Source organism: Anopheles arabiensis, chromosome 3 (genome assembly GCF_016920715.1).
Source record: "Anopheles arabiensis isolate DONGOLA chromosome 3, AaraD3, whole genome shotgun sequence".
Taxonomy (NCBI): Eukaryota; Metazoa; Arthropoda; class Insecta; order Diptera; family Culicidae; genus Anopheles; species Anopheles arabiensis.
In genome coordinates this window covers 23,482,611-23,502,275 of record NC_053518.1, presented here as the reverse complement: position 1 = coordinate 23,502,275, position 19,665 = coordinate 23,482,611, and the positions used below count along the sequence as shown (strand labels likewise).

At 45.5% G+C, this 19,665-nt stretch overlaps 1 protein-coding gene across 1 annotated transcript in view; it reads left to right on the top strand.

Annotated features, from left to right (window-relative positions):
• The first annotated feature begins 17,169 nt into the window (after positions 1 to 17,169).
• LOC120904139 (zinc finger protein 236) overlaps positions 17,170 to 19,665 on the top strand; it is a 68,766-nt gene continuing 66,270 nt past the window's right edge. The window contains exon 1 of the mRNA XM_040313933.1: positions 17,170 to 17,280. The gene's annotated coding sequence lies outside the window, so the exon portion shown is untranslated. The remainder of the gene's footprint in view (positions 17,281 to 19,665) is intronic.

Below are 19,665 nucleotides of genomic sequence, written 5' to 3'. Positions count from 1 at the left end.
GTGTCGGCCCGTAACAGCGACAGCTTACGGCGAAGGACGAAGCCGATGAATATTAAAACTATTTCTACTAGTGCTGTGGCGCGAGAAAAGGTTCCATTCTTTCGGGACCCGGAGCACCGGCATCCGGAGATTGATTTAGCTGCATGGAAGGGTTTTTTTTGTCTGTTGTTGTTATGGTTGAGGAGGATAAAAGTGATAGTTTTAAGTGGGACACCACAACGGAATGCACCGTGTGACCCAGAGAGATGTGGAAAAGTGTCTCCTGCAGGTACTAAAGTGGCCAATGAAACCAGAAACTCGTTTGAAGGCACATAAAATATTCACTTTAGTTGCACTAAAACGCACATCGCACACATTGCCTAACGAGCGCAAACTTACAGTCAACCAATCCAACAACCGTTACAATGTTGACAAATTGTTTATAAAGTGATCCTCAAAACATTACCCTCCTTTCGCTCGATGTGGGGTTTGATCCAAACAAAAGCCCCATTTCCCAGCGTCGCCTACTCTACATTGGCAACAAGACCGTTGCGGAAAGGTCCGGCAGCGATTGCACCCTTCTTCCCTTCCATTCGATTTCCTCCTGCTTCTCTCCCAACCGTGTCACCATGACCCCTCTCCCTGTGCCCCGTGTTCACACAATTGTGCCTGACGAGGTTGGGCATCACGAAAATGACGTGGTCTTTAATTTACGACGTCTCACATGCTGCAGCAGAGCAGCAGCAGCAGCAGCGTTCACTTCATCACCAGTCGTCAAGTGAAGGGCGAACGCCGAACGCGCCACTGTGAACAAATCACGAGCTCGAACCCTGAAGCGGACCCTCTGGAGGGTTTTGCATGCCAGTCCCACACACACAAACAGAGACACATGTGATCGAGCGATCGAGTGGACGGGAGAGGGCGATGCGCGCGTCGAGACATCGTATGTCATTCATCTCGCACCATGCTTTATAGGCAAATTACATAAACACATAAATACAATTCGCATCTTCAACCGCCTTGTCCTGCCCACTGTCCGCTGTCCGCTCCACTTCGCTCTCTAACAGAGACATCCGAGCGAGCCCCAAGAGCCAAGAGAGAGGGAAACACGGGGAGAGGGGAAAAAAGATACACAAGCGCCACAACGCACATGAACCCGAGCCGGAGGAGCCAAGCCACATATCCCCCATTCGGTGCCTGACAGCTGTAAATCATTCAATCTTATATCAGAACGTTAATGTCACCTCGGGGTCCGCTGCGGGAATGCACCCGGCCGGCCAGTCCAGGGCCGTTTTTGCCCTGGGAATGTGACTGACTGCGTGTGTGTGTGTGTGTGTGTTTGTGAGAGTGGTTCGTTGCTGATGGGACACTGACAGTGCGACAGTGTCTCGGAGATTGGGTGAAATCCACATCCAGCACGACCTGATTCTTAACACAACCACCAGTCGGCTAGTAAGCGAGAGAGAGAGAGAGAGACACCATGTCGTTGAGTGTGGGCCGAAATGAATGTCTCTTCTTGTCTTGTCCATTTTCGTTTATCACCACCCCCGGGCGCCCTGCTCCACTGCTCCACTCAAGATCTTGAGCACCCAGACACTCTTCGGAAAGCTGTAAACGAGTGAATCGCTGCAAATATCATTATTAGCAAAGCATCTTTTCCCCCCAAAAACGCGTCGGCTGAAGGTGCCGGTGCCGGTGCTGTCGTACGCTCTCGTACATCAGTGCCATCGTTTCGAGAATTTTCCAATGACTGACACTCGCGGTGGTTGCCTGCATCCCGCGGCCGTTCCCTTGCTGGCGATTGCTTGAAGAAGTGTATGGCGTGTATGGCGGCCGTCGCATCAGCGCACGGTCATAAATTTTTCTTGCAGGCAATAAATAAGAGAAAAAATCATAACATGAGTCCCCCTGTGCCTTCCGCTCCTTGAGCGAAGCAAGTCCACTTGTCGGGGGGGAACTGCATCGCTTGAGAGTGAACCTGACGTGATCGAAGAAACTGGTGTGCCGATTGCTGGTTTGCTCCGTTTTTTTTTCACTCTGAATGATGTCATTTCATGCATGGAAAACATTTCATATATTGGGAGAGACTCGCTTAGTCTGATGATCGACTACCTTCGTCTTCGAGACGAAAAACCAATAAACGCGCTGCTTTTGAAATGTATATTATCGCGAGGGCGAGGTTGTCTAATTGTCTCCGTTCCTTTTGCGGGCATGCTAACAATCTTTCGGAGGGGGGGGTGGAAAAAAACCTCTTCCATAATCCTTCCCACACTCCGCTAACCTCAATCAGTGACTGTACGATCACCCCAAGCGCAAGCACTACATTCATTTCCACCCGGTTCCACCGGGACTCGTCCCGGTCCGATTGAAGGAATGTAAATAAAATAAATTAACACGTCAAACGCGTTTATTATTGATTTATTGTCTTGTTTTTGAGTTTTATGTGCGCACATTAAATTATATGCATGTATCTTCTACCATCTACCGTACCGTACCTCCCCGCCGGGGGGGGACACCGCTCGTATCGCTCATGGTATGATGGAGCGTTGATTAACATCGCGACAGGTCCGCTGTATGCGTCCGCTTTCTGTGACGGTGGTTTATTCCGCTCCTTCCTACATTCAACTTGATCGCTGTACACGCACGCGTTGACACCGGTTGCTGATCGTTACCGGTTGCTTGCCACAGCGAAAAGGGAGGAAGGCCTTTTTTGAGCGCCTCTGATCGTCCACTGATGGACAGGCGGCCGGCGCGAAACTGGCCCATTTAAAGCAATCGAGATGTTTGCGACCGAGAGAGGAAGATGCGGGATGCGTTTTGCCGCGGGGAGCTACGCAAGCAAAGATTTATGTGTTTTTTATTATTTTTTGCCCTTTCCTGTCTTTCCAGCGGACCGGTCCCCGAGAGTGGAGAGTATTTTTATGTGTTTTCCTGTTGAAATATTCTTTATTTCGTCGATATTTTGTTCATTGATTTATTGATATGAACGGGCAGGGGGGTTTTACATTTCCTGAAGTGGTGCTTTTTATTGACTTGCGTTATCGGCATAATTAACTGAGTGGTATGATTCTTAACAAGAAGCCACAGTATCCGTTTTCGTTTTTTATTCACATTCGAGACGAATATTTGCTTATTTCTGAGGGTTTTTTCTCAACCCAACATGAAGATTTTTCTACGGATACTACGATATCAAACAATTATTCATTAAAAGACACATTTGTTCTCATCTTGCCATTCATTCATTCAGTCTCTCATTCAATACTCAACCGGTAATAAACGAAAACAAATTCTTCAATTGATACCTGCAGCGCCATCTAGTGTTCGGTGGCAAAAAGACACTGCCAACACTGCAGCAAACGCGAAACTACCCCTGTCTCGCGCTGTGCCCCCGTTTTTGGGATTTGCCCTTTGCGTGATGAAGCGCACCGCTCTCCCCAACGGCACCCCATCACCGGACCGGTAGCCGGCAGCAGTCCGAAGCAGTCGCTTCACACACACACACGCTTCACACACACACACGCTCGCCCAACACTCCCCTGTGGTTCGCCAAAATCCTGTTTTAATCTCGGCCAATCGTCAGCGCTGCTCGCTCGCCACAGCACGCGATGCACGAACGCCATCCATCTGCACACTGTCCCCGCGAAAAGGGAACGCCACGATGGAATGCAACCGCCCCGGCGAGGTGACGAGCGAATCCGGGCACAAACATTTTCTCAGCGTGCTCGAAAATGCTCCGTGTGTCAAAAGGCACAAGGCATCGCGCGAGAGAGATGCATCCTGCAAAACAATTAATAACAATCAAGCAGCTGCCACCATCATCATCTCGGCACTGCACTGGGACGCCTCAGATCGGGCAGCTGTACTTTGGCGTGCATGGCGTGGATCTAGCGCGCACACACGGCGAGTAAACAGTAAGCGCCCGCGCCCCACCAATCAACGGACATCATCAGCTTCATCTCTACACCACCGTATTGTAGTCGCTGGTGCACGCTTTGCGGGGCGTTAGGCAAATCTCGTCGTGTCCATCCCAGCACGGAAACCGGACCCAGCCACGCAGCCCTGCTCCAAGTGGGGAAGGGAGAGGGAACCTGTTTCCCGCTGTCCCGCAGGAACACTGTCGCATGATCCCTTCGTTCGTGCGGGCAAGGCATCGCCCCGAGGGGGGGGCGGATGCAGAAAATGGCAAAGCCGAAGCATAAATTAACAGGCTACCAGTTTTAAAATTAACGACATCCACCCGACCTGCCCCCAAACGGGAAGCAAATAGGATTCTTTTTGCTTGCCGGAGAGAATTGGCATCGAACTGGCACACCGAAGAAGATTTATGTTGACGTTAGACGCGTAGCTTATTGGTATTGCTAGATTGCAGGTCATTAGGGTTTTTCTTTCTTTAAATACCCTTTAAAATCATTAATTAAATAATTTAATCGTCATTTTTTCTCTCAAAAAAGTATTACTTTAATAAACACATGCTCCAACCACCGCTGGAGCGCTACATTTGATCGATGTAGATGTTAGAATACATTCATTTATCCTTTCCCACAACACAACAGGTGTCAGCTGATGGATGCCGGCTCACCGCACACAACAAACTCCAAAAAACGCTTCGGCTGTACCAAAAAAGCAGTGTGCACACCCACCCCGGAAAAACAAAAACACAATTCCCGTTCACACGTTGCCGTTAACGATTTGCGGGCTGGAAAAACAACATACGCTGCAGCCCATGCGGCACATCACGGAAGGGGAGGGTCAGGAACGGCCGCCGAGCCTCCCATGAGGATGGCAAACGTTTAGTGCTGTTGTGCTTTATGCCGGCCGCTTTTCGATGAGCGGATAAAAAAGGATTTGAAGAGGCTTCCGTTTTAACCGCTGCTAACCACACACATACACTCTCACGCCTTCAAACCCCCTCCCCTCCCCTGCTCTTATGGGGGGTTGGCAACACAATCTGTACGTGTGAGAGAGCCCTTTTTGATTTTGTTATTGCTGTCAACCCTCGGAAGTGGTTCGCACTTTCGCTTCAAACGGAACAACACCAAACAAACAAAAAAAAAAGGCAAAAAACAAAAATGAGTGCAACCTATGCTAGATAAATGGGAAGCATAGAGCACAAAGCGGAAGCTTTGCCGAACGACAAAAAATGCCCCTTTTGCTGCAAGCAGGCAACGGCAGCATGAAACGATTTTGTCAAATTGCCGATTTCAATTTAATATAACATACACGAGATACACCCGGCTCATCGCCCACAACCACACACATACACTATACCCTAAACGATATCAATCTGTCCCACATACAGAGGCACACACACACACACATACGCTGACAAACACTTGAGTCGCGAAAACTAGCGCCACACTGTTGCTGATGGAAGTAAAAAACGGGGATTCACACCGACAAACCAAAATAACGAAAGCAAAAAAAGAATAGAGCTCAATACAATAAAACAAAACCAACCACAACAATGCAGGGCGGGATGGCGGTAGGAGGTGGTTGGATTTTTTTTTTTGCCTTCCCACTTTCTGCGTGAGTGTAAACTATGCTGCTTCTCTGATAGTCAATTTTAACCACCAGCGCCACGGTACAGTTCCTTTCCTTGCTTTTGTTGCGTACATTGCTCCTTACTTTGCTTGTTTTGCGCGTTTGCCTCATCGCGCAAAGCCACGCGGGCACCCCCGAGCCAGCCTACTCCGTTTGCTAATTGAGGAAATCATTGCCGACACGGGGGCGGCGATGTGTGCACACACAAGGGAGCGCAAGAGAAAATGGAGCAGCAACAACACCAGCACCAGCAACACTTTCATATTCAGTAGCTCAAAATGTGCAACAATTCGAAGGTTTTTTTTGTTTTTTTGGCACCATTTTTTACCAGTTTTTTTTATATTAATTATTTAAGCTACTTTTTTGCTACTCTTGCCCAGCGCTGCGTCAGCGGGTGTTTTACTGAGTAGCCAACCTCCCAAAAAATCAGGCTCCCTTTTCCGGCAGCAGTAGGCTGCCAGATGAACTGAGGCAGAAAATTGGTAAGCTACTGGTTGGTGAATATTTTATGCGGCCTTGCCTTGTTTGGGGGGTGTAAGGGGTGCAACGTAGGGATTGATTTTTTCTACTTTAACACAACTTATGGTTTGTTTAAGCAGTGTATAAGTATTGTTTTAAAGTATGCTTCATAGTATTTTAGTTTTTTACATTTGTTAGTATTTTTTTTTAGATTTTTAATATTTAATATTTAATATATTTTTTATTTTTAAGCACAAGGTTTCGCTGAACATATCGATAACTTGTTTAACTTGTTCGATACTTTATTGACAGTTTTCAAACCAATTGTCCCCAAAAAATGGTAATAAAATAGTCAACTATCTGAGAAATGCGGAATAAATCCTCCGAAAATGATTATGAAATAACTTTTAGGTAACTTGCATTTATTAATTTTACCTTTCAAACCATTCATTGCTCAAGTAGAAGTTTCATTTTCAAAAAAATAATTATTTTTCCTCCATTCTGGTATACGAGATGAATGCACTGCTTTCAAACTGCTCAATATCATCCGCAAAAAAATCGCCATACATAAATGAATACATTAATACGGACAGTTTAATAAACAAAAGCATCAAACCAGCGTACTCCTCGCTACTCCGCCGTTGCTTTCATTGCAGTTCGGAAGCGGAAAATCGCGAACCTTCGCGCGGAAAACTACCCACCCAAAAAGGTGAGTAATTTGCACCGAAAGCAGTGCGGCCTCATCATCATCGGCGGCGACGGCGGATGGGCGAGTTAAAATTACTGTAGAATTTCAATTCATTTTCACGCATCAATAATTGATTAATGTTATAATTATTGAAATAAAGATAATTGACTGAAATACAAGCCCCCCTCCCCGCACGGTTGCTCGCTCGAAACCCCCCCCCTGCATACAGTGAACGACGAAATTTCGGTGCATCATGATGACTTCTTTGATCTTTTTCCACGCAACCAAACCACGCGAGGCAGAGCCACGTGTACGTGTTATCCCTCTTCTACCAGCGGCGTGTTAAATCGACTATATTTTAGCTCAACAAAACAAGCAACAACAAAAAATTGGCTGTTTTTGAAGCATTTCAAGGTGAAAGGGGCAAACATTGTACAGCGAGCTTATTAATCGCTATCCGTTTGAGCGTCAGCCGAGATCGTGATTTGATCGATCAGTTGCAAGCAGAAGCCTGGAAGGTTCAAAGGGGATTTATGCATGATGTTTCACGATAAACATGCTTAATTTGACGGGCCCACATTCCATGCTGCCGTGAAGCGTGCAATGGATTGTGAAAAATGATTTTAATTTAAAACGCAAAAGTCGCGTTGTGAGGGGAAAGAACGCTCTTGCAATTAATTGCTCCATCATTCCACATCAAAGTTAATGCAAAATTGTTTTAAATACTTTAAACATTCCCAATTCAATGCTGCATTACTCTTCCTTTGTTCAAGCAATGGCGTCCTTAACAAAAATCCGCCCCCATCCAAAAGGATAAACGCTGGCTCACCGAAAGTATCATTCCTGAAAGCCATCACAAGCGTCTTTGCCCGCTGCTACTGCTCAGCCATCGATAATGGCGCTGCTGATGGTCACATCACGATGGCCGACCAAACCATCCCTACCACCGCCTCTCCCCAGAAACATCGCACAATTACGCCCAGTCGACTGGCACAAGAACCATTTACAAACACCAGCAAAGCTCGGGCCCAGCACACACACACAAACACTGCCACAAAACCCCGGGAAAGCAGGGAGTGAATAATCAAACCGAAGCTGAACGCCGCTGGTAATCAATCATTGTCATCTCTCATTACAAATAGAGTTTGTTCGGGGTGCGCCTCTCTGCGCAGCGTCGCTTCAGCTCGTGGACCGGTTCAGGCGGTACACCGGATTCGTCGTATTAGGAGACTGTTTCCCTGGCCAAATTCGTTCTTTCGCTCGCACCCGTGGACACGGTGGATGATTGCGCTGCCCCGCTAAACGGGGAAAGGGATAACCGGGTTTTGTCCAGCCCCGGCGTTTCCATTGCCCTTTTGCCGTTGGTCTTGGTCTAGCGGGGACGGGAGTCGTTCGCAACGTCAAACCATGCTCGATGAAAGATGGGTCTAGCAGTTGAGTGAGTACACGGGTTGGTTTTTTCTCTTGCCGTACCCATCCACTCGCTCCTTTGAAACCCTGTTCAACCAGCCAGCAGAAAGCAGGCAAGCACATTATATACAAATCAAGCAGAAGGCATCGAATTGACCCATCGGAACAGTTGATGAAAGCGACCAGCGAGGAAGAGAAAGAGAGAGGAAGATAACTCGACAGAAAACGGAGGGAAACATTAGGGCATCTTCTCTTCTGATTGGGCCACGCTAAGGAAACCAATCAATTTTTATGCTTTACATACGGCGTTCCTCAATGTCAATTTATCAACGTCAGCGGCGTACTGCGCGCCATGCAATGGGGTTGATTCAATTGTTTTTTATGGCTCGACAAACTGCCACAACGACGAGTGACTCATGGCAAGCTGGCGGCAACTGTTGTGCTAATAGAACGATAATATCACGTTTTATTTTTCGTTGTTAGAATTAGGATTCAATTATTTTTTTTATTATTTAAAACTGTTTCTATTATTCACACTTCTGTGTGCCGTTCTCTTTGAGAAGAACAGCCCAGTTAGCATTAATCTCTGCTTTTCTCGTGCAAAACCACCCTCCCTCGCCAAATTCAAATCATTGCATCATTTTGTTTTGTACCGCCAATCGTATATTCTCGCGCTTTTACGCATCGAACAGCCATGGTACGGCAACGGAGCGAAAGCAACGAACTAAACAAAAAAAACCGGCAATTATTTATCATCCATTGCTGTTCGACTGTTCGACCCTCCTCTGTTTTCCGTTTGCCTCTCTGCCCGTCGTCCGGGCTTGGGGTTTGATTAATTACCTATTATGGGCAGAGGAATCGAGTGTTCGCCATTTGCTTTGCGCTTCGCTTAAATTATCTGCCCAGACATCCATCCCGCCAGACGCACGGACTCACACCGCTCTACAGCCACGATGGCTGTACAGCGTGCAACACAAAGGAGCTACAATCAAGGATCTGACATATTTCAAATGCACGAGCAGGATGGGAGGGTGACCACTGTAGAATAAAAAAGTGGTTGATTGGTCGGAGAGGAATTGATTACATTTTAGACTCATTCCTCATCGGGGCCCAAAGAAACCCCGTGTTTGGGGTGTTTGCTTCTTTTGCTCGCTGTGTTTTTAATGTTTTATCGGCAACACCCATTCGTACAGAAGTATCGTTCACGTGGAGCGAGCAAATAAAAAACGTTCCCGTTTTAAGCCACCGCGCCCATGTATTTGCGCTGCGCTGTCAAGCGCTGGGTTACTTTCGTGCGAGAGCTGTTCAGGTTCAGGTTCGACAGTCGATCGAGAAACACTCTGCCAGCGTCTAATTGCGGAAACGAAGCGATGATGAACTTTGTGCGTGTGATATCGCCATGTAAGGTTGCCGCGAAACCGCGAACGACGCAATCGCGTTGCGTGCAGATACGTCACTCGGCCCGCGGTGCCGTTGAACTCGCACAGTCTTTGCGCTGGTTATGGCTTCGCGTCTTAAATCGCGTTCGACTGCAAATGATGCAGTGCGTATTGGTTGGTTGGGGGTATAGAATGTTTCAGCAATTTATCAAGCATAAGTCTCAGAAATCTGCCATGACTCTAGCAGGGGAGGAAACGAGTAGGGTGCGAGAAAATGGAATCCATCGGTGGTGACGTTGACAAAGGAGCGATTTAATCAGATCCTCGCCATCCTTTGCGCACCGAGCAGTTCCGTGTGCACGGCATTGTACTCATGGACATGAAGCAGTACAATAAATACGCAATATTTGTTTTATTAGTTTAATGCATTCGACGCTTTGGTAAAGGATTTCTTATTTCTTTTTACACAATTATGTATGATAGATGACTGATGATAGACTGTATGATAGATATTTCTATTCAAATGTTAAACGGGAAGGAGGCAATTATTTCCGAGGATATTCCATGTACTTTTGTGCGCTCTAACATTCAAAGAAGGATTACTCAATATTTTGGAAATATTTAAATCATATTATAGTTCTTAAATGCATTTTAAACCCTTAATATTATGAATTCTTTATCTTTACATCTTCTTGTTCTTAACGACTATCTTTTATTATCACTCGTACCGTGATTTCCATTGTAATTAACTCCTGATACGATGACAGGCTCTAAGGCATGAAGTTTTAACAGTGTGCATCAATTTTCAACTCTATCGTGTCTATTTTGTCTGTAGGTCATCAATTCATGACTTTTGAAGGAATCATGATAAATTTATAAGATATTTGAGAAAATTTATGACAAAGGTAATTTTACTTTACAAAAACACTCCAAAAACAGTGAAATTTGACTGTAAACAATGGATTTTTTTCGGCTAGCCATAAGAAAACAACCTAAGAGAGATATTTTCTTATATCCTTATATATGCTTATTTATATCATATAAATAGATATATCCTTTGAAAGGTAAAAAAATAAGTTCGCAAAAATAAATCTACGATCTTGCAAGCTGCCTTTCGTCAGTTATCCGTAATTTTTGCCATGACGGACGAAGACATGCGTGCAGGCATGTTTTTAAGACCTACCTCGATTTTTTTCAATTCGTCCACAGTTTTCGAGTCAAAAATTGTTGGATTAGAGTTTTTCATCATATTCTTCTTCTTCTTCTTCTTCTTCTTCTTCTTCTTCTTCTTATTCTTTGACACAACAACCGTTGTCGGTCAAGGCCTATCTTTATCATTAAGTGCGCTTGGCTTTCAATGACTTACTGATTACATATATCAGGATATCAGAGAGTCAGGAATGTAGCCAAGTATCGGAAATCATTTTCGGAAATCTTCTCGGAAATCATCTTCAGCTTTCTTTGGAATCACAAGTCGCTCTGAATCGTCGGCTGTTTGAAACCGGACATTCTTTCGATGCTCTGATTGTTGCCTTACTGTACCAAGATGCTATAGATGCCGGAACAGGCTTATACGACACGCTTCTTCAAGAAGTTGCTTTACTTTTTTGGCCATCACGGTTATAGTTCAACTAATAGAAGTATCAGATTTTGTCGCATGACTCATGGAATTCTTTTATTGGAAATGCAATTAGACGTTAGTGTGGGTTAAGATCTTCTTCTTCTTTGGTACAACAACCGCTCTTGACCGACAGCCTGCCAAGTGCCCACTAGTGAAGTGAGCTTGGCTTTCAGTGACTTATTGTTTACCATAGCAGGATAGTCAGTCCTACGTATGGGGGCACGGTCTATTCGGAACTTGAACCCATGAAAGTTAGGTGAGTTTGAGTTAAAACTTAGCGGCAACGACTGTAAATCAAAATTGGCGTCAGGTTGTTTGCATTTTAAAGGACATCATGTCCTGTACCTGGGTCTATTTTCAAATGAATTTGGACATTTTGTCGTGTTTAAGCAAGCCAGTGGAAAGCAGGAACAACTATTCTGATCCGTGTGAATCTACTAGTCACAGATAATGTTACGACTCCATCTATATGTTTTGCTCCAACTAAGAAACTAAGCTAGTTGAAAAATTGGTTTACTCGATCAGGGTTGTTTTAAAGGATGCTGTAGTTTGTTGGACTTCGCCACAATACCTAACACGATGCTTAAAACCTTTACAAAATCAAACCATTCACCCAAGAACCAGTTGTCGTTCCAAAGATTTATGTTTTCAAAATCGCCTGTCAATAAAACGAAACAAGCATCGACTCAAGCGAATCAAGCGAAATAACAACATCCTCCCAGGAAACGTCCGGACCGAAACACCGGTGGCAGCAACATTTCAAAAAACCACATCTGATAAGTCCCAAAAAAACAGTCGTTGAGCTGCGTGCGTCGTTTCTCGTTCGTGCAGCCCACTGTTGGGGTGTTAATCAATCCCCACGTTTCGCTCAAATGAATATTCAGCCTGACAGTGGTCAACTTTGCACCACCACCGATCTCCCTGTCTGTCTGTCTGTCTCGGGCTGGTACAGCGACCGGGTTAAATTAACTCATTTCACCACACCGAAATCGATCACCGAACGAGGCCTGAACCGATTGCATACCATTATTTGCGCGACTGCAGATCGAGCGCTTCACATATTGGGCGATATTTGGCGACCGCATACACCGCGCTGTTCTGCCACCGTAACAGCAAACAAACGGACGAAGGCTAATGGGTTCGATGGGCGAGCGATCGTGAGCCGGAAAATTTATCATCAGCAGCAAAACAATAATTTATTCGCATTCCTTCATCGCTTCGCGCAAAAGCGGGGAAGCGCAAAACCGGATCGCTTCGTCGCATCTTAAATTGCATTTCAACACGGGCGGACACTATCGACGAGTGTCGGTTGCGCATCGACCCCCGGGACGTCTGCGAGCTGAGTGCGCCGAGCGGTTCGATCAAATTGATCGTGTCCGATCAGCCGTCAAGCACTCTTATCCGGTGCTGCCGACAACGACGACGACATTTAAAGAGACTTCGACGAAGTCTCTTGCAAACTGACACGTCCGCCCGCGGTTTCAACCTTTCCGGCTATCAATTACCAGTCCCACTGCGCGCGGCCATGTTGCCGGGCTGATCGTCATGCTGCACATCGCCGTGCTCATGGGCTCAGTGTTCAGGCCCATTGCACGACTTAAGCTCACTCGTCGGCTAGCTGACACTGTTCGGTAAAGATGGAGGAGTAGGACGGGGGAGAAAATCACACATAAGAACTCCCTTTTATTGACTGCTCCCATTTTAAACCAGTTCACTACTACTACTACTACTACTACTACCACTGCTTCGCCTCCACACGCGCGGTCAGTCACTATCCAAAACCTGCCCATGATTACGCTTGCGCTCGATAGCCGCGGGCTATTGCTCATGTCCGCCGGGCGCTCGCTGCGCTTCGAAGATAAATCTGCGGCAGTTTTGACATTTTTCATTGCTAGCGCACATCGAAAGTGACTTAAATGTGCCGTTCGCCGGTGAGGAACGGCGAGGTTCGAACGGGGTTGTCTGATAGTACAAATACAGGGGGAGAAAACCCCGGCACAAATGGCTGCAGCAAACCTGTATATGGATGATTGTTGGCTTGGTTGCCCAGGCTCGATGTATCACAATCTCCACCTGCGGTGTGGATAATTGGGTTCTATTTTTGCACCACATCCACCAGATTAGCCCTCTTCACACAAATAGGGTCGCTGCGTAGCTTTCGCTCGATCACGAGGTATCAGCCGATAGGCAAATAAGCGTTATCTATGAGTTCGAAGTGCGGTAGCTGTTGTTGGAAAAGAAACCATCGCTTTATGTGTATTGTATCAGTTTGCTAATGCATTTTCGTGATATTTTACTCTATTGTTTGCCTTGGTTGAATTTGTACAGGCGGCGAAACATATTTTTTTAAATAATTGAGCACTTTTAAACCACCTCTATCTCGAACAGTATAGGGCCCCGTGAATCAACTTCCAACCGAAATCCATTTATTATCATTTTCAACCCCTTCCGGCAATGACGTATCGCGCAAAGGGGATAGCTGCAAATGCAAGCAAAAATGTGATTCGAACCACAAATCAAACGAATCTACTCCTCAATCGCTGAAACAGCAAACACCTGTCACACTCGTAAACTGTCCCTCCGCTCCCACCGGTCCCCAGCGGGGCGAACGATCATCAACAATGGCACGGAACGAAATTGCACTTCAACGCTCCCTTCAAGAAATGTGGCTCGCCTCGGCCGATGTTCGATGAGGACCAGGTCGACGTGACCACAAATCACCTACGGCTACGGAAAAGCTTGCAAGAGAACCTTCCCCCCCTTGTTCGGCCCAACACATGCATGCCATGGCACTAGCCATAGCCTCCGGGGGCCTCGAACCCGGGCTCGGAACACATTTTTTCGCAGGTGTTGCAAAAGGTGTAGCCCCCAGTAGCCCCCGTTGTGCTGGCACTTTGTGCTGGGAGCACTACCACAAAGGCAGCAATGGGAGAACCCCCCCGAGTTGGAATGGGTAACTTTTCCTAACATATGTTTCGATCGATCGACATTCAGGCGTACGGTGCCTCTCATGTTGCAAGTCAAGCGTTCCGTTTTCTGCACTCTGGAGCTGGAGGTGAAAATGGATAGGCAAAGAAAATTTCACTACACGATACACAACCGATACACACACACCAGATCCCAGGCATATACGACAGACAGACAATCCGTGTCCACATATATACACAAACGCGGATGCTCGGTGCATCCACACCACTAGAGCGCGTCCACTAGTGTGTCGGTTGAATACGGTTACATACGCCCTCGTTCGTCTGCTGCTGCTGCTGCTGCACCAAAAAAGGGGTGCATCAAGGTGCGATGAAAGAAAGGAAATTCTTTTCCCCTCCAGGGACGTCATGCGAGCGAGTCGGTATGTTCCTGGCGTTCTTTTTTTTTTCTTCCTCCCCTTGTCTTCGTGCACTCGTTTCTTGAAAGGCAAATCGACGGGCCAAATTCCTCACCCTGCGGGTGTATGTGCATGGCGGGTGGTGAGCAACTGTTCGATTGCGACAACCGGTCATGCGATAAGCAGCAGCAGGCAAGGGTAAATCGTAACCAGCCGCTCAGCGTCCAAAGACAACGGGCCCAAAATGCTGCACCACGAATCTGATGAAAACTGAACATAAAACAAACAAAAAAAATGTATGCCAAAAGCTCGTCCGGCCTGGAATGTGTAGCGCTGTCCACGCTGGATCGCTACGAGAATGTACCTAAAATGATTCAAATACCTGTACAAACTGTGACATGTAGCTTTTTTGTTGTTGTTGTTAAAGGTAGAAAGATTTACGCTACGATGTCATGTAATTGGAGGAAACTAAAATGTGGTGCAAGAGTTGCGAAACAATTCTTCTGTTTGGAGTAACAGACTCCGCGGTCGTATGAATCCTTAAACAGGCTTTATCAATCAAACAGAACAAATTAAACCGACCATGCTAAGACAGAGATGGTACAGATGCACTTAATATCAAAATTGTCACTCTTCACATGTATCATTACCATAAAGTTATGCTCAAAATATATTCACTAGTCTATGGACTAATTATGAGAAATTTCCATTCAATTGATGTTAAATGAATGATGTAATTTTGCAATATAATTTTGATTAATACACAAGTTCATAGTTGAAAATGCTAAATGTTGAACCGTCATACATCAATTGCAGCAAATAAATTCAATTATCACTCGTTTATGCCCAAAACGCAAACTCAAAATGCTGCAGCGCTGCTTGCTGTAAATGGTGCAAATCGATCACAAAACTGACGCTGGCTAATTATCATACACCTTTTTCTTCCCCCCTCTTTATGTGCTCCTTCAAGCCCGCCAAAAGCCACGCTGTAGCCCTAAACGCACCGAAATGCTTATGCCCATAAACACCTTTGTCGGGGTGCGTTGTCGGCAAGCAACAATCAGCGATCGGTTTAATCGCTTACTAAAGACCAGATAGTGCACATAAATAATGCCCCGAGCGAGCAGGCAACTTGCATCGACGCCGGCCGCGCACTCGATACCGCAAACGTGTTTCGGAGCCATTTTTCGCTGTTGCTTTCTTTATGTTTGGTTTATGTTCTTGTTGTTGTGCTTTAATGCAGCTGGTGCGTTACTTTTGAAGTGTTTCGTACTTAATGTGTCTGCTGCCGTCTGTGCTTCCATAGCGAATTTGTTGCACAATTATAAGTAATGCAACCTGCCTTGTAATTTATGGATAATTTATTGTTGAAATAATAGCATCACTGATAAAATTAAATGCAAAGTCCGATGATGATGAATTATTATACTAATTTTCATATCGAAAATGCTATGAATATTTAAATGTCGCTACATTTTTACAAATTTCCTTCCTATACAATCTTTTGCTCTGTCGTATGGAACAAAATTGGAACAAAGTGTTTTTGAAAAATCGATCTTTTTATCTGTAATGCTCTCTTATATCAGCCGCCTTTACCAAAGCTTTCGTCATCGCTGAAGACATCTTGGACGAAAATGTGAAGAAAATTGAAAAATTGAAAACGATAAACGCTGTGCCAAGCATGCGCAATGCCACCAAATTCAATCTTCCGAGACAACATTGACGAGATGTTCGGCTGTGGGTTGACTGGCAATGCTTTTCATTCGTCACTCTTGGGCTTCGAAATGGCTCGAGTGGATTGATTCAATATCGTGCTTTATGATGAATTAAAATGTACGATTTAGTAAAAAATAAAATTCCTATAATCTCTTTTCATATTTTATATTATTTTTTATTGTTATTATTGTATTTTGCCTAATAGATTGACTTTAAACATTAGAATTATATTAGCTGTTGATCCTATCTGTAGGTCCGAATTTAAACTCCATCTAACAAGGAATTAAGGCAATACAAAACCACTACTACAATCTATCCATAGACTGCCGAGCGCAAGATTCCGATGCATTGCTTCAGTTGTGTGATTCACTACCAGCAGAGTGGCCAGTACAGCTATGTGCTTGACAACCTTATTCACACCACAGAAAAAAGAGTAGAAACTGCCCTTATGTATGCGTGGCAGAGCTCGTGTAAAGCAAAGAAAATACAAACTTGTACCAGATTCGTCTCAGAACGGCGACCGATAGAACTGCCAGCCGAAGACGTTCCAACGCCTTACGTTTATTTTTTGCATTTTTTGATTGACGCGTTCAATTGTAGTTGTACAGTTCCTAGCTCTTATTTTTCTTCCTTTTCCAAAAAACTGAAAACCTTATTCATGCTGTAGACAGATTTGATTTTAGCATACCATACAGCAGCCTCCTCCAGTAGCGATGATTCAAATAAAACAACCTTATCGCATGGTATCGAGGCATATTAAGTTAATACTTTTTCCAATGTTATTCCCCTTGAAAATATACAAAAACAAGTAACAGATGGTATAAAAAGAAAGCAAAATTGCCTCTAATGTTAAATATACTTCCGCTAACCACTGCCGTCAAACAAATACTGCACCATTTTTAGGGCAATCAGCTGAGATGCTTCCCCTCGCCATCGTGCAACTCACGATGGCACTCACAGCGTACGCAAGCTCGCACATCCACACACACAGACACGCGCTGCTCAGCCAGTGCGCACTCAGTTTTGACAGTTCCTATTCCGGCGTCGTGTTTGTGCGGTGCAAGCTCCGTACGTTACGGGTGAAAAAGTGAAGTGTAGCATGGTTACAGTGCTTTTCGTGTGATAAATTGTGCATCTACTCGCTGAAGAACAACAGCGTAAGGTAAGGAAACCGTTCGACAAACAATAGAACACAGCGAAACGGTGCTTCGGGTGGTTTGTTTTGGGCTCACTGTGGCAACAGTATGGGCAATGTTTTTGCACATATTTTGCACACAAAACGAGGTTCTTTGTGTTGTACTCCATTTCTCCCGTGCGTAGTACTGTTTGGTGAACACATTGAAATGTGAGAAACATTCTAAAACAATTGAATTTGATTAGGAAAAGCATATTCTTGCTGGCTAGCGGTAGCTGCACCAGAATCAAAACAATGGGAGCCGTCGGCTGGGAGACGTGTGTGTGTGTGTGTGTTTGTGCTGTCATGCAACGTACACGCCGGCTAGATTGATGTAGTTGTGAGTGATATGTGCACGGCAGTGACACTCACGCTTGATTGTACCGCCCTTTTTAAAGGTGTGGCCTGGGCCAATCGCACCTCTGCGCTCGCTCTGTCCTGCCAAAACCGGCATGTTTGTGGCGGGGGAAATGATTGATGTCGGACGTCTTTGACGTGTGTTTTCTTAGCAGCGCTTTTACCGGCCTTTTACTACCGTCTCTTTGCCTATTTGGTTTATTACTTTAATTTGTATCTTCTCCAAGCGTCGTTCCACCTGCAATGCGATACCTATTAGCAGCAAATTAAACCCACAGTGCATGGTTCAAATATGGCCATATGTGTGCCTCCAAAGTGGCTCGTTTGCTTCTCTCTCTCTCCCACCCTGGAAACTTTATTACCCTGACCTTCAAGCGCGCACACTCTTAAAGCGAAGTAGCATCGTTAGCACACAAGGGGCGAAGGCATAAAACTTTAAGCTTGCCGCCGCCGATTTCACGCAACCCGGGCACGAACCGGACGAAAAGGCCAGACAGCGAGTCAAAACCTGCCGCACGAACTTGCACGCACCGCCGTAATGGCCATAAAATCTCCGCTCCCGCTTAACGCAAAGCAAGCGTTGGAAAATCCTCTGCCCGCACCGCGTCACCACCATTCACCACCGGTGCTGCAATGGCAACATGGGTTGGCGGGATACCGCAAGGGCAAAGGGGACGGCATCCCAGCGCTTTGTGTGCATGGGGAATGAAAAAATCATTACGCGTGCAATAAAACATTCTAATGTTGTTCGGCCGACAAACGGTGGAGGCCAAAAGGCTGCGCCCTGTGTGTGTATACGTGCGTGTGTGTATGGATTTTCCTTCCTTTCATTTTTTTCCTCCCCCCCAACCCCGAAATAAGGCTCGTCTGGGGAGGCGGCGTGGAAAATAGCGTCGACGGTTGTGGTGTCGGCCTGTTGCCGAAAATTTCCAATCTGCCCCTGGGGCGGGAGGGGAGGATGTGTGGATAGGATGTTTGGTTGCATGCCACGGGGAAGGTCAACCACTCTTTTTGTGTGTATGTGTGTGTTTGTATGTGTCAGTTGTTGCGTCTTTGAGAAGGAAACCGAGGAAGTAGATACAAAGGAAAGAAATAAGCCCATAAAAACATAACTGCGCCGTTGGCCTTGAAATATCGATTGACACCAGGACCGGCCGGCCCGTCGTTCTTCTTTTTTACGACCCTACCCAAGCCCCGGGTTACGTCACAATAACGTGTGTTTGGCTCAAGCGTCGCACACAAGCGTCTAATGCTCGGGAGAGAGAGGGCGCGCGCATTGCACACAAACAATCGTTTCTTGTTTCCCAAACGCTGAGCGCTGCTTTAAAGATGCTTTAAAGACCTTAAGAATGGCCTTGGAAGAGAAAGCGACCGAATGTAGGTGAGGCAAACGGCATTGCGGAATAGCAAAAAAGTGTGTGTGTGCACAAGATGTAGATGCAAGATGCAACAATGCACAAATAGGCACATAAAAGAATTGAACCGTTTATTTACAGTTTACAGTGTCTAGTTTTGTTAAGCTGTACTTTTGTAGCGGAGTATATTCGTGACATGTATCCTTTTTAATGCCTTTTCCAGTCAATTTTACTTATATTTGTTTTTATCTATGAGACAGATCGTTTAAGGGCAGTAAACGGAAAACGAGTGACAAAGAACATGACGAGAATGTTTACCCATGCTCAAACTGATTCACAAGCACTTCGTATTCATGGACGTGTCTGGCGATTGCAGCCAGAGCGATCACATCTCATAAATCATTCAAATGTAGAGTAGACTTCGGTTGCGTCGGTGAAGATGCTTCCGTTCCGCATGCATTTACATGATGGAAAATCCATTAAGCATTAAGGGAACAAATCGATTGGTATCAAACCGATTGCCAGATACCCGTTTGAATGTGCAAGACTGAAGTGGAGACTTGTGGAAGATTTGTGTGTGTGTTTTAAAGGCGAAACTATGATTTGGATTTATTGCGGGGGTTGAATTATTAGGTGGCTTGTGATTTAAAGCCTTGTTGAC